This window comes from Nycticebus coucang, chromosome 4 (assembly GCF_027406575.1).
Source record: "Nycticebus coucang isolate mNycCou1 chromosome 4, mNycCou1.pri, whole genome shotgun sequence".
NCBI classification, from domain to species: Eukaryota; Metazoa; Chordata; class Mammalia; order Primates; family Lorisidae; genus Nycticebus; species Nycticebus coucang.
In genome coordinates this window covers 127,451,721-127,465,593 of record NC_069783.1, presented here as the reverse complement: position 1 = coordinate 127,465,593, position 13,873 = coordinate 127,451,721, and the positions used below count along the sequence as shown (strand labels likewise).

Sequence of the window (13,873 nt, the reverse complement as noted above, 5' to 3'; positions counted from 1 at the left end):
TGGTGCCCCCTTTTCACCAGGGCCCAGAAAGAAGCTAAACATACATGACCACGTGCTTATCCTCAGCAGGAGCCCCACATGCCCTGAAATGCAGAGGAGATAAAACCTACAGTCTCATGATAGCTAAATGTCTGTCCAGGGTACAATGTACAGTCCCTCATGGCAGAGTAATCACAATATGAATGAGACAAGACAATCCACAGATGCCAACACTCATCTCAATCAGATGTTAGAATTATCTGACAGAAAAGAAGTTTCCATAAGCAATAATGAATTCTGAAACAAACGAAAACGTGCACAATCTCATTGTAGTATAAAAAGAACCCAATGGAAACCATGGAACTGAGCAGAAATCAAAAGACAAAGCTTGCTGAACAGGCTCAGTAATGGGGTAGAGAGAACAAAGGACAAAATTAGCAAACTTCAGACATTTCAATGGAATATCCTGAACAACAGAAACAATCTACACTTGAAATATGGACACAGCCTCAGGGGTCTGTGGGGCGGTAACAAGGTAGCTAAATTTCATATCAGAGCCCCCAAAGGAGAGGAAACTCAGAGTGAAACTGAAGACGAATTTGAATAACTAATGACTGAAAACTTAACCAAGTCAGGAAAATATATAAACCGACATAATCGAGAAGCTAAGCAAACCCACATGGGAAATCCATGCCCAAAATAGTATCATTAGACTTGTAAATATTAAAGACAAAACATCCAGAGAAATTCCGATTACAGTGAATTTCCCATCTGGAACCATGAAGAGCAGAAGGAAATAATACAACATTTTTCAAGTACTGAAAGAAAAGAACTGTCAACTGTGAATTCTGTATTCAGCAGAAATAATTTTTCAAGAATGGAAGGAAGATAAAGACATTCTCAGATGAAGGAACACTAAGAAAATTTGCTGCTAACAAAACTACCTGTAGAGAATGGGTGAAGAAAGTTCTCTAAACAGAAAGGAGATGACAGCAAGCCTTGGAACATCAGGGAAGAACTCAAGGTACTATTTTAAAAAAAGAAAAGAATTTCAGAATGGGTAAAAATAGGTCTAAATACAACAAACCATCTTACTTTGCATTCATATCTTAAATCATTTGATTGTAGAGCAAAAATTGTACCATTTAGTAATATTTGGAACTCAATGTATGTGAAGACACACTTGAGACAACTGCCTTTTTTCTGAGACAAGGCCTTGCTGTGTTGCCTGGTCTGGACTGCAGTGGCTTTGTCATATAGCTCAACACAACCTCAAATTCCTGGGCTTAAGCAATCCTGCTGCCTCAGCTACCCAATAGCCAGGGCTATGGGCACATGCTGCCACACCCAGCTACTGTTTTCTATTTTATGTTTTTGTGGGAACAAAGTCTCACCATGTTGCTCCAGCTGGTCTTAGTCTCTTGTCCTCAAGCAAGCCTCCTGCCTCAGCCCCCAAATGCTAGTATTGTAGGTTTGACAATTACATTTTTAAATGGTGGGTGGGGCCCCCAGTCCTAACAAGTAGCCCGTGCAGAATGACATTCTTCTATGGCACAGTATGTATAAAGGGGAAACATAACTTTCTATTAAAGAATTCTAACCTCAGCCGGGTGGTCAGCGTTAACATTCCCAATGGCAAGTCTGATGATTCTGGTGCCTCTGATAAGACATGATGAAAATTGTCTCTGTGATCCTCTTCCCAAGAGCACATAACTCCAACCTAAACATGAGAAGAACAGCAGACAACCCCCCAAATGAAGAACATTGAATACCTACCTGAGCAATGCTCCTCAGAACTATCCAGGTCACAAAAACCAAGGTCAGTGTGAGACACGGTGGCAGCCAAGAGCAGTCTCAGGACACATGACTACAGTGTTAGTTTCCCCACAAACTGGGCAGCTGAAATGTTTTCTCTCACAGTTCAGGGGCCGGAAATCTGAAATAGCAGTGTTGGCGGGGTGGGTTCCTTCTGGAAGCTCTGAGGGAGGATCTCCGTGGCTGTCCTGTAGCTTCTGGTGGTTGCTGGTGACCTTGGCATTTGCTATGACTTGAAGACTCCAATTCTGTCCCTCCACCTTATCATCACCTGTATTCATCTTAGGTGCCCGCTAATTCCAGGATGATTTCATCTCAGGATACTTAATATGTGACAAATACCCCATTTCAAACTATAGCCAAGTTATGAACTTCCAGGTGGGTGTAATTTCAGGAGCTACTGTTCACCTGCTGTGGTTACCAAATACGGAATCCCTGGATGGAGCCCTTGAACAGAAAATGGACATTAGGTAAAAATGAAAGTAATCAAATAACATGTAGACCTTACTGCATAATGTTAACAATATTGGTTCATTAATTCTAATCACATTGATGTTCGATGTTTATAATAGGAGGAACAAGGTGTGGGGTGTATGGAAACTACCTGACTGATCTTTATAATTTTTCTGTACATCTAAAAGCATTCTAAAATTAAAAGTTTGTTTAAAACATTTTTATAGGGTCCCACAATTAAAAAAAAATATCACTTTTTTATGGGTGGTGCCTGTGGCTCAAAGGAGTAGGGTGCCAGCCCCATATACCAGAGCTGGCGGGTTCAAACCTGGCCCTGGTCAAAAACTGAAAATAATAATAATAATAATTACTTTTCAATGGTAAAAATAATTTTAGAGAAAAATAGATAAATTTTAGTTATACTAGAATATCAGGATTATTTTTCTACTTTAAAAATGAAATCTGTACATGCACCAGTGGTCCTCCTTTAATGCATGTGATTTTTATTCAAGGAACTGAGGGTAGAGAGAATTCTCACACTAATTATGGTGGCTGTTATTAAGAAAACCTTATGAGATAACAAGTGCTGGTGAATGCATAAAGAAACCAGAACCCTCATTGCTGGTGGGAATGGAAAATAGCACAGTCACTCCATAAAACAGGTGAGAAGTTTCTTTTATGACAGTAAATATCCAGCTACCATATTCATACTCCTGGGCATTTATCCAAAGAAATGAAGACTAGTTTCTCACAAAACCTGTACACAAATGATTATGGTGGCTTTATTTATAGAGTCAAAAATTGAGGAGGAAATATCCCAGGTGCTTGTCAACAGGTCAGTGACTAAACTAACCGTGGTCCATCCATACTGTGGAACATGACTCAGCAATAAAATGCAGCAATGCGGGTGAATCTCTAGGGATTTATGCTGAGTTGGGGAAAAGCCTCAGAAAAGGGTAATAGTTGCCAGAGCTTAGGGATGGGGCCAGGGTTGGGTGAGGGGAGGCAGATGTGGCTACATGACAACCACAGGGGACCCTTGTGGTGACAGAAGCACTTTGTGTCTTGACTGAATCAGCACCAACCTTCTGGTCCTGACCCTGCACTAGAGCTTTGCAAGATGGGACACACATTTCCTGCATGTATTGTTTCTTACAACTACCTGTGAATCTACAGTTATCTAAAATAAGAAGTTTAACTAAACAAAAAAAGATGGCGTGGATGTGGAGAGAAGGGAACACTTTTACACTGTTAGTGGGACTTCAAACTAATACGATCTTTTTGGAAGCAAGTTTATTAGAGAATCCTCAAATAACTCAACTTAGACTTCCCATTTGATCCTGTAATCCCATTACTAGGCATCTACCCAGAAGAAAAAAAAAAAACCATCATTTTATCATAAGGACATTTGCTTTAGACCATATGGCAGCTCAATTTACAATCACCAACATGTGGAAAAACCCTAAATGCCTCCCAACCCAGGAATGGATTAATAAGCTGTGGTACATGTATACCATGGAATACTATTCAGCCATTTAAAAGATGGAGATTTTACATCTTTTGTATTAATCTGGATGGAAGTGGAACACGTTGTTTTTAGTAAAGCATCACAAGAATGGAGAAGCAAGAATCCTATGTGCTCAATTCTGATATGAGGAAAATTAATGACCTAGTACACGGGGGGGGGAGAGTAGAGAAAGGGAAGGAGGGAGGGGTTAGGGGGGTCACAGTGTGTGACACACCTTTGGGGGAAGGGACAAAATTATAAGAGGGGCTTTACCTAACAAATGTAAGCAACATAATCTGGTTCAAAAAACTAAAAAAAAAAGTTACTCACCCTATAAAATACTATATCTGTATTTCATATTTTGTGTTGTCATGGCGACTTTCTCTAATTGTTAATGGTATACAATGGATATTTGTATATTGAACTTAAAAAATAATAGAATAATGGTAAACATTAAAAAAAGAATAAAAAAAGAGGGGCACACATGCTTCTTCCTCATAATCTTTTTGAAGACCCACATTGAAAGTCGTGGGAATTGAAATTAGTGATGGCTTCTCCTACCCCAGCATTCTAGTCTGGGATGGACAAATTAAATTGGCCAATTTTTTTTTCTGACTTGCTTTTTCTGTAGAGCATAGACTTGAGATGAAGTCAGCCTTGGCCAGTTTGCAAAGCATTAGGTAAACTTAGAAATGTGGCAGCGGCTGAGGAGAGAATTCCTTTCAACATTTTGGCAAATGCAGAAATGAAACTTAAGGGTAATGTGTCCAATGACGAAGCAATATTAAATATGCAGCTGTCGGCCAGGTGCAGTGGCTCAGCCTGTAATCCTGACAATTGGGAGGCTGAGGCTGGAGGATTGTTTGAAGCCAGGAGTTCAAGTCCAGCCTGGTGGGCAGCATAGGAAAATCCTGTCTCTACAAAAACATTAAAAAAAAAGTTAGCCAAACATGGTGGCATGTACCTGTAGCCCTTGCTACTTGGGAGGCTGAGGCAGAGGATCGTTTGAGTTCAGAAATTGGAGACAGCAATGACTTATTGTTAGGCCAATGCACTCCAGCCTGGGTAACAGAGTGAGACCTTGTCTCTTTAAAAAATCAAAACAAATAAACAAGGCTCCTTGGCTGGCCTTGATGAATAAGTAACAATTACCTCCCCAGACGGAGCTGATGGCGTGGCCTGAACAGGCCCTAGGTTGTCATGGAGCACTGTAGCACCACAGGTCATGTGGAACCGTCCTGTCCTGTTTGGACCTCAGCTTCTTACCTGTGGCAAACAGGAAAGACAATTGTGTTTATCCTAACTTCAGTCATAAGAAAGTTTGTGGAGAGTATTTCATTAAGGCAGAATGAATTGTTGCAGATCATGAAAGAGGATTAAAATTACATGCTTTCTCTTTTGTTCTAGTCATGGTCCATCAGACTGTATTAAGATTCAGAACCACAGGCTCTATGAGATTGGAGGAAATATAGGTAAGCTTTCTGTAGTAGCTTCCACTCCTAAAGTTTCTGCTTACCCTAAAAAAAAAATGCTTCTATTATTAAAAATGCTGTATATATTTTACATATTTCTCAGATAATTCAAAATCAATACATTTCAGATATTTTTAATATGAGATAAGAATAGTTACATGACTATTCTAAAATATTTTCAAAACTTAAATGAGAATATTTTAGTGTAATGGAGTAGAGTATGGGGCCTTTTCAGTGTGACCATTAAGTTGGAAAGGCTCTTCCCAGGGACACACGCAAAGCAAAGCAGAGGACGTTAGGAGAACTTCCACAAGTGTGCCAGTCTTTTTGTTTACTTTCTCTATTTTTACCGTCACCCTAAGTTCATTCTTCGTGTATCCCTGATGAGGGGTGGGGGTAGGAGTGCAAGACAGCTCTCCCCATCCGTGAAAGCCCTCCCAGTGCCCGCACTCCCCGTGCTGCTGCCCAGGGCCCTGCCTCCCCTCAGATCTCCCCTGCCCAGACAGGGCCTCTACTCCCTCCATTGCTCTCTCAACTGCAGTGTTTTTATCTGCAAAAAAAATTCCGGTAATTTCTGCCATCTTTACAAAACTCTCTCCTGACCCCCTCTTCCAGTCTACTTCCAATTCTCTGTTTCACTCTGAACCGAAACTTGACTCAGTTGTCTACACTCCACTTTCTGGGCTTTCTCTCTGGAAATCACTCCAGCTGAGATTTCCCCCTTCACACAAGAACCATTTTCTTGTCGAGGTCACCAGGCTCCCATGTTGTGAAATCCTGTTATTCAGGTGTCTTTAGAGCTGCCTGAGTGGATCATTCCCCTCTTTATGAAACAACATCCTTCTGCCTGGTTTCAGGGACACCCTGAGCTCTGCCTTTGCTCCACTTCACTGCTGCTCCCTGAGAGCCGTTCATGCCCACTGCCTCTCGTCCTCTCAGCCTCACACCGCTGGGCTGAGAGGACGAGGGTTGAGCTGTAGGGTTGAGTCCGTGGACTTCCCTCCTCTTTACACTTAGCTCCCATGGTGGGCTCAGTGCATCTCACTGCTCTCCCTAAACCCTCCTGCGCACTGATGCCTCTCTCAGACCCCACACCTCCAGACCCAGCCACTGGGCATGTTTGGCTCTCTCAAGACACCACACCTCCAGACCCAGCCATGAGGCACATTAGGCCTCAGGGCCTTTGCATGTGCTCTTTTTTCCCAGAATGCTCTGCCTCTAGATATCCCCATTTCTCACTCCTCTTCTAGGTCTTTTTCAGTAGGTCACCTTCTTGGTGAGACCTCCCTTTGCTTTTTCTACCATCCTTACAACTGCTGGACTTACTTTATATCATACATGTGTATTAGCCTTTAGTCCCTGTAGAATGTTTTTGACTGTCTGATACATTGTTGTAGCTCTGGCCCCAAGAATAGGGCCTGGCATATAGTAAGTTACAAAATTTATTTTTGATACATTAATAAATCAAGCAAGCAAATCTGGGTAGTTTTGTTTGAGACTTTACATTTCAAGTGCGCTTACACGTGAAGGCTTTCAAAATATACTTGTCCTCTGGAATGGTCTTTTTGTTGTTAACATTTTGGATCTCCTCCCTAGATATATTGCATCCATAGTAAACAAAAAGAAACAAATGACCATTCCTAAAATGAGCTTGACTTGGGTCATCTGTAAGCGGTCAGGTTACTGTCTGTAAAACCATTCCAGGATGTGTTTGCATTAATGTGATGAGTTTGTACCCAAAACAGTTCTTTTCTAATTGACATAGTGAAGCTAGGGAAACAAGAAAGAAAGGGGAAGGAAGGGAGGGAGGGGAGGAAAACTTTTATTAAGAGTACAATGTATGCTATTCTGATGATGGGTATCCTGAAAGCTCAGAGTTCAGCATGATCAGTTTATCCAGGCAACAAAAAAACACTTTTACCCCTTATTTTTTGAGATAAAAAACTAAAAAAAAAAAAAATTTTAAAGAAACTGTGTGCTCACGTGCAAACACAAAGTGACGTACATTCTTCAAAATATTGATTTTTGTCTTTCTTTTAGGACAGCATTGCTTGGATCCAGACGCTTATATATTGGATGTATATCATGTAAATCCTCAGGCAGAGTGGGTGATTAAGCCCCAAGCAAGTCTTTGAAACACCCTCACAATGGCAGCTGTCATGGATTGCATGCCCACTTCTCCTCCGTTTAGTGGGGAGAAGACAGCACTGCTTTGGCCCATTTGTCCCCAAGGCCCTCTCCCTGTTTCTGGCCCTCCGTGGTGGCATCGCCAACGTAAACTATGGAACGGGAGCACCGTGGTTCTCCATTACAACTGAAGTTTCCTCGTGTCATTTCTTCGATAAAAGTAAAGAGGACTTGGTCTTTCCAAAAGAAAGGCCAGTCTAGAACATGGAACTCTAATCATTTCTAGTATTTTGACTTCATAGCAGAAATGAACTTGGCCCCATATACATGGGGATCAGCAATGCTTCTTTCTATAGCCAATGCTGTGAACACTAGAGGTGAAAGAGGCCCTTTTTCTATGCTTATGTTATATGCATATATTGACCTTCTTGAGCAAGAATGTCAGAATAGCCTTAACTTCTCCCCTGCAGAATAATCTGGATCTGCTTTCCAAAGAGAATCAGACGGTTTCTAGAATGAAACCGACAGCATTTATGCTTTCACTCCTGAATTAGAGGAGCAAGAACTTCTGTGTAAAGAAAATGTGCATCATACTGTTATGACTATGAGCATTCTGGTGCAAAGGGACTTGTCTCTGTTACCCATTGACAATTGGGATTTTTAAAAACCTACTCTCACAGGTCCCTCCAGTGAAGCTCAGTTTGACAAAGGGTGCCCTGTGTTCTCCTGACCTCCGCTGCAGTCAGCTTTCACAGAGCTTCTATTTTCTCATCACAGCTGTGGTGCTCAGTGATTGTCTTTCCATCGACCAGGCACAGATTTCCTTTCCCATCAAATGTGTCATTTTTTGTGTGTATTTCATAAATGTAGAATATTTACTTCTTCAGCCCCAATTTTAAAAAGCAGAACTGTTTTATCCAAGAGTGCTGAAAAATACTGTTCTATCCAAGCTTTTGTCCATAAATCCACATGGCTAACTGCTGTGGATTAGTATCAGGCTTTAAAATCAGATGCATGTTGGATAAGCTGAAACCAAGTTGCTGTCAAACCCTACAGAGACATTCTCTAGACCTGCAATTAGCCAGAACACATAGACCTCATATTTCTAATTTAGAGCAAATACAAAATGTGCCGAGGGATTGAGACTACAGATACAGTTAGTTAGAAGCAGGGACAGAGCTCTCATTTACCCTTGATGTATACTTCAGCTTGGAATCCACAGATTCAGGTTTTGATAAGTTTATGTCACATTTAATGAGATCCAAGGCCCAAATGATTCTCTTGCAACTCAAATAACAAAGTTGCTCACAAATCCAGAATACATCTTTTGTCTACTTATCAAGCCTCCAAACATAATGTGATAACACTATAAGTCTATATGTAGAAAAAAATCTCTTGTATGCTAGATTACGCTTTGATGTCCATACAAAACATTGCTTATATTCAACATGTAGATAATTGTGGTTTTGACCTCTAGGACTTCGATATATTTTTTATATAAAACACAAAGATCCATTTATTGGATTTATTTGATTATTTTTATTTCTTTGCCTGAAAACTCATTAAAAGGTTTCTATTTATTCATACATTTCATCACTTCTTAATAAATGGCTATTTTGTGGCATGTGAGTTTACATAATGAATTTCTGGAGTCTGAAAAGAATGATTTTATCATTTTTTCCATTTAAACAACAACAGTTTACTTTATGTAGTTGCCAAACCTATATGATGGCAGTAATTTATGCCCATATATGGAAGAAAGTCTTTGAATAGCCACCTTATACTTCTATGTAAAAACCAACAAATTTTTCTCATATATTATCTCAAACAGTAAAATATTTTTGCATTCATATCAAAATTTCATAGATCCGTTTACTTTTTTGAGGGTTTTTCTATTGACAAAATATGTTAGAATCTATTCATAAGTTCTAAAGGTTTTAAGATTTACTGCAACTTATCACCATTTTCAAATAAATGCATATTTATTCTCCACTGTCTCTTCTTCACTGACTTAACTGAGTCAGTAACTATAATCACTTTGGTTTATTCGAGTGTGACAACTTTTATATAACTATAAAATATGGAAGGCTATGTCAATACCAATCTTGGATGTAACTACTCTTCTTAGTCATAGGGTTACCTAATTGATTAGAGAAAAAAATTAATAGACACATGGACTCATTTGTGTGGTTAAAGAAGCTATTTTTACTAACTTCATTTTTAAGAATAAACAAACTCCTGAAATAAAAAATTTTATATGCCTATCACCTAGATATTGAAGGAATTTTTGCCTTATCAAGATTCGTTTTTTAAAAGTTCGATAATCCACAAAAATGAATCATACATTTGCAAACAGAAGGGCAGATGCCGTATTTCCGCATGCTATCCTAGTTTCTCGTTCTCTCATCTCTAGTGCTCTGCATAAACAACTGGGAAAATAGTGCCCAGAGAAGTATTGGAGGAAGTATTTAGAAACATTTATTCATAAAAAGTCCTAGAGATGGCTCATTTTTACCTCTAAACTGCAGAAGAGGACCCCTTTGTTAAGCAGCTCACTTGGGAATATGATTCTTGGAGTCAACACTCCTTGAACAAACTGGATTATCAACTTGACAATGTATACACAGTATAAACTATCTCACTTGCTTTTCTTGGGAAAAAAATTAATAAACTTTAACAATTTTTGTTACAAACTGTCTTTTATTATTTAAGTTAGCTTTTAATGTAATTTAATAATATGCGTTTAATGATGTAAAATATTTTTAGCCAAAGCTTTAAAACCAAAAATACTCAGTAACTGTGATCTGGGGTATACGCTGATAGAATTCATGTCCCTTAGTCGTTGTGTTTCTAACCATGTGGAGATGTAGGTTTTTAGGAATAGAAATTAAAACTCATCTTTTCATTTGGGTATTTCCCACTGCTGTCCATGTGATATACTTGACTGGAAAGTCACATGAGGTTAAAATGTCCCTTCTTCCTAGAAGGCACATTTCAACTATTCTTCACAAATGGTCCACATGCCTTAAAAGACTATATATTGTGGGATTAGATAGTTCCACTGATGGGCAATTTTTAACTGCTTGCCGTAAAATGTCACTTAATAAAAAATAATATGACAAGTATTTTCAAGAGTTTGACACACACATAATTTAAAATTAACAGCATTTTCCAAATGTTTACTTAAACTAATTTGATTAAAAAATTATGTCACTAGAAAATGTCATTGTTTTACGTTTTATCTGGTCTCAAAAGTTAATATTGGTTGGTCTGTCCCATCATCTTGCATTGTTTTTTTTTTTTTTACTTTTTTTTATTAATATTAAATCATAGCTGTGTACATTAATGTGATCATGGGGCACCATACATTGGTTTTATAAGCAGTTTGACACATTTTCATCACACTGGTTAATATAGCCATCCTGGCATTTTCTTAGTTATTGTGTTAAGACAATTATATTCTACATTTACTAAGTTTCACATGTATCCTTGTAAGATGCACTGCAGGTGTAATCCCACCTGTCACCTACCCTCCGCCCATCCTCCCTATTGTTAAGTAGAATATGTACATTCCATTTTTTCCATAAAAATAAAGAGAAAAAACTAAAAACATGTGAGAATTCTTCTATTTGACTAGTCCAAGGAGACAGTGGTGGCTGGTAAAAGAATAGGAGCTTTAAAGTAGAAGGTCTGTGGCTGAGTCCATCTCTGCCATTTATGAACCAGATGGTGATCTTGTGCAAAAACCACTTGGTGCCATGGTAATGGCTGTGGGTAAATTAAAGTGAATAAGCAAAGACTCTTAAATTTGTTTTGAATTGTTGCTTTGAGCATGCTCTAAAAAATATATGTAAATAAGCCAAAGTTATTTTTTTTTCATTGTTAAGAGTCACTGAGGATACAAAGAATTAGGTTACACTGATTGCATTTGTTAGATGAAGTCCTTCTTATAATTGTGTCCCACACCCAAGAAGTGTGCCATACACCATAAACCCCCATCTCCCTCCCTCCTCTCCTCTTCCTGCCCCCCACCTTCAATTGAGTTTTTCTCTTACGAGGTTATGTATTAGCTCATATACTGCCATCATATCAGAATTGCGTACATTGGATTCTTGCTTCTCCATTCTTGTGATACTTTACTAAAAAGAATGTGTTCCACTCAATCCAGGTTAATACAAAACATGTAAAGTCTCCATCTTTTTAATGGCTGAATAGTATTCCATGGTATACATATACCATAGCTTGTTAATCCATTCCTGGGTTAGTAGGCATTTAGGCTGTTTCTACATTTTGGTAATTGTAAATTGAGCTGCCATACGGTCTAGAGCAAGTGTCCTTATAATAAAATGATGGTTTTTTTCTTCTGGGTAGATGCCTAGTTATGGGATTGCAGGATCAAATGGGAGGTCGAAGTTGAGTTCTTTGAGGATTCTCTACACTGCATTTCAAAAGGTAGTTTTCAGTCCCCCAGCAGGGTAAAAGTGTTTCCTTCTCTCCACATCCACGCCAGCATCTGCAGCTTTGAGATTTTATGATGTGGGATATTCTCACTGGGGTTAGGTAATATTACAGGGTGGTTATGATTTGTATTTCTCTGATGATCAGGGACAATGAGCATTTTTAAAAAATGCTTGTTAGCCATTCATCTGTCTTTACTGGAGAAGATTCTGTTCATATCTCTTACTTAGAGGTAGAATAAGTCAAAGATTTTAAAAATAAATACAGAAAAGACACTCAACAAAATGCAATACCCTTTATGGTTTTGATATTAAATGTGTTATGTATATCTTGTGCTGTATTTATACGATGCAACATGACTCAGCAATAAAAAGGCAACAACGTGAATGAATCTCAGAAACACTGTATTGAGTGAAATAAACCAGACCAAAAGGCTCCCTACTGCATGATTCCATCTATATGGAATGCTAGGTCAGGAAAAGCTAGACAATACCGGGAGGGGCAACCAGAACAACAGGTGCACTGTGGGGTTCATTTGGAGACTGACTGGAACTGCAGCAACATAGATGGAACTGCCCAGGCCAGCTAAACAACAATGACAACTGCAACAAAAATAGCCAGGCGTTTTGGTGGGTATCTGTAGTCCCAGCTACTTGGGAGGCTGCAGCAAGAGAATCACTTAAGGTGCTCAAATGACCTTTCTGGGGAGTTGGAAATGTCCTATGTATGCACTGTCCAGTGAAGGTCCATAGGCCACATGGGCTTTGAGCACTTGAAATATGACTAGTTTGAGTTAAGATGTGTTCTATGTATGAAACACACTAGATTCTGAAGACTTACTAGGGAAAAGAGAGTGTAAAATAGCTAATATTATTTTACTATTGATTACCTGTTAATATATTTTAGAAAACTGACTTAACTAACATATTAGTAAAATAAATTTTTGCAGTTTTTTTTTCTAGTTTTTAATGTGCCTACTATAAAATTTGAAATGATGTACGGGGCTTGCATGATATGTCTATGGGAAAGTACTGTTCTATATTTTGGTAGGTGTTTGGGTTATACAGACATATACATCTGTCAAAATTTAATGAATGATCCTAGACCAGTGAAACAGAATAGAAAACCCAGAAATAAATCCATTCATTTATAGCCAAATCATTTGTGACAAAGGTGTTAAGAACATACCTGGTGAAAGGACACCTCTTCAATGAACAGTGCTGGGAAAACTAAATATCCATATACAGAAGAATGAAACTAAATCTCTATCTCTTACCCTGTGTAAAAATCAAAGAACAAATGGATTAAAGACTTAAATGTAAGACCTAAAACTACTAGAAGAAAACATTGGGGAAATACTACAGGACATTGGTCTGGGCAAGATTTTTTGAATAAGATTTCAAAAGCACAGATAACAAAAGCAAACATTGACAAATGGAATTATGCCAAGCTAACAAGCTTCTGAACAACAAAGCAAACAATCAGCAGAGTGGAGAGACGATCTACAGAATGAAGGAAAACATCTGCAAATGTCCATCCAACAAGGGATTAACAACCAGAAAATATTAGGAACTCAACAGGAAAAAAAGAGGCAAAAGATATGAATATATGTTTCTCAAAAGACATAAAAATGGCTTGGTGCCTATGGGTCAAGCAACTAAGGCGCCAGCCACATACACCTGAGCTGGTGGGTTCAAATCCATCCTGGGCCTGCCAAACAACAATTACGGCTGCAATCAAAAAACAGCCAGGTGTTGTGGTGGGCACCTGTAGTCCCAGCTACTTGGCAGGCTGAGGCAGGAGAACTGTTTGAGTCCAGGAGTTGGAGGTTGCTGTGAGCTGTGATGCCACGCATTCTACCCAGTGTGATACCTTGAGGCTCTGTCTCAAAAAAAAAAAAAAAAAGCCATAAAAATGGCCAACAGGAACATAAAAAATGCTCAACATCATTAATCATCAGAAAAATGCAAATCTAAACCACAATGAGATCATCACCTCATCCCAATTGCTATTATCAAAAAGGCAAAAAATCAGCTCTGCACCTGTAGCACAGTGATTATGG

General features: G+C 38.8%; 1 pseudogene; it reads left to right on the top strand.

The window, feature by feature from the left end:
- The window catches only part of LOC128584404 (rho GTPase-activating protein 28-like), a 39,760-nt pseudogene extending 32,399 nt beyond the window's left edge, over positions 1 to 7,361 (top strand).
- The last annotated feature ends 6,512 nt before the right edge of the window (positions 7,362 to 13,873 follow it).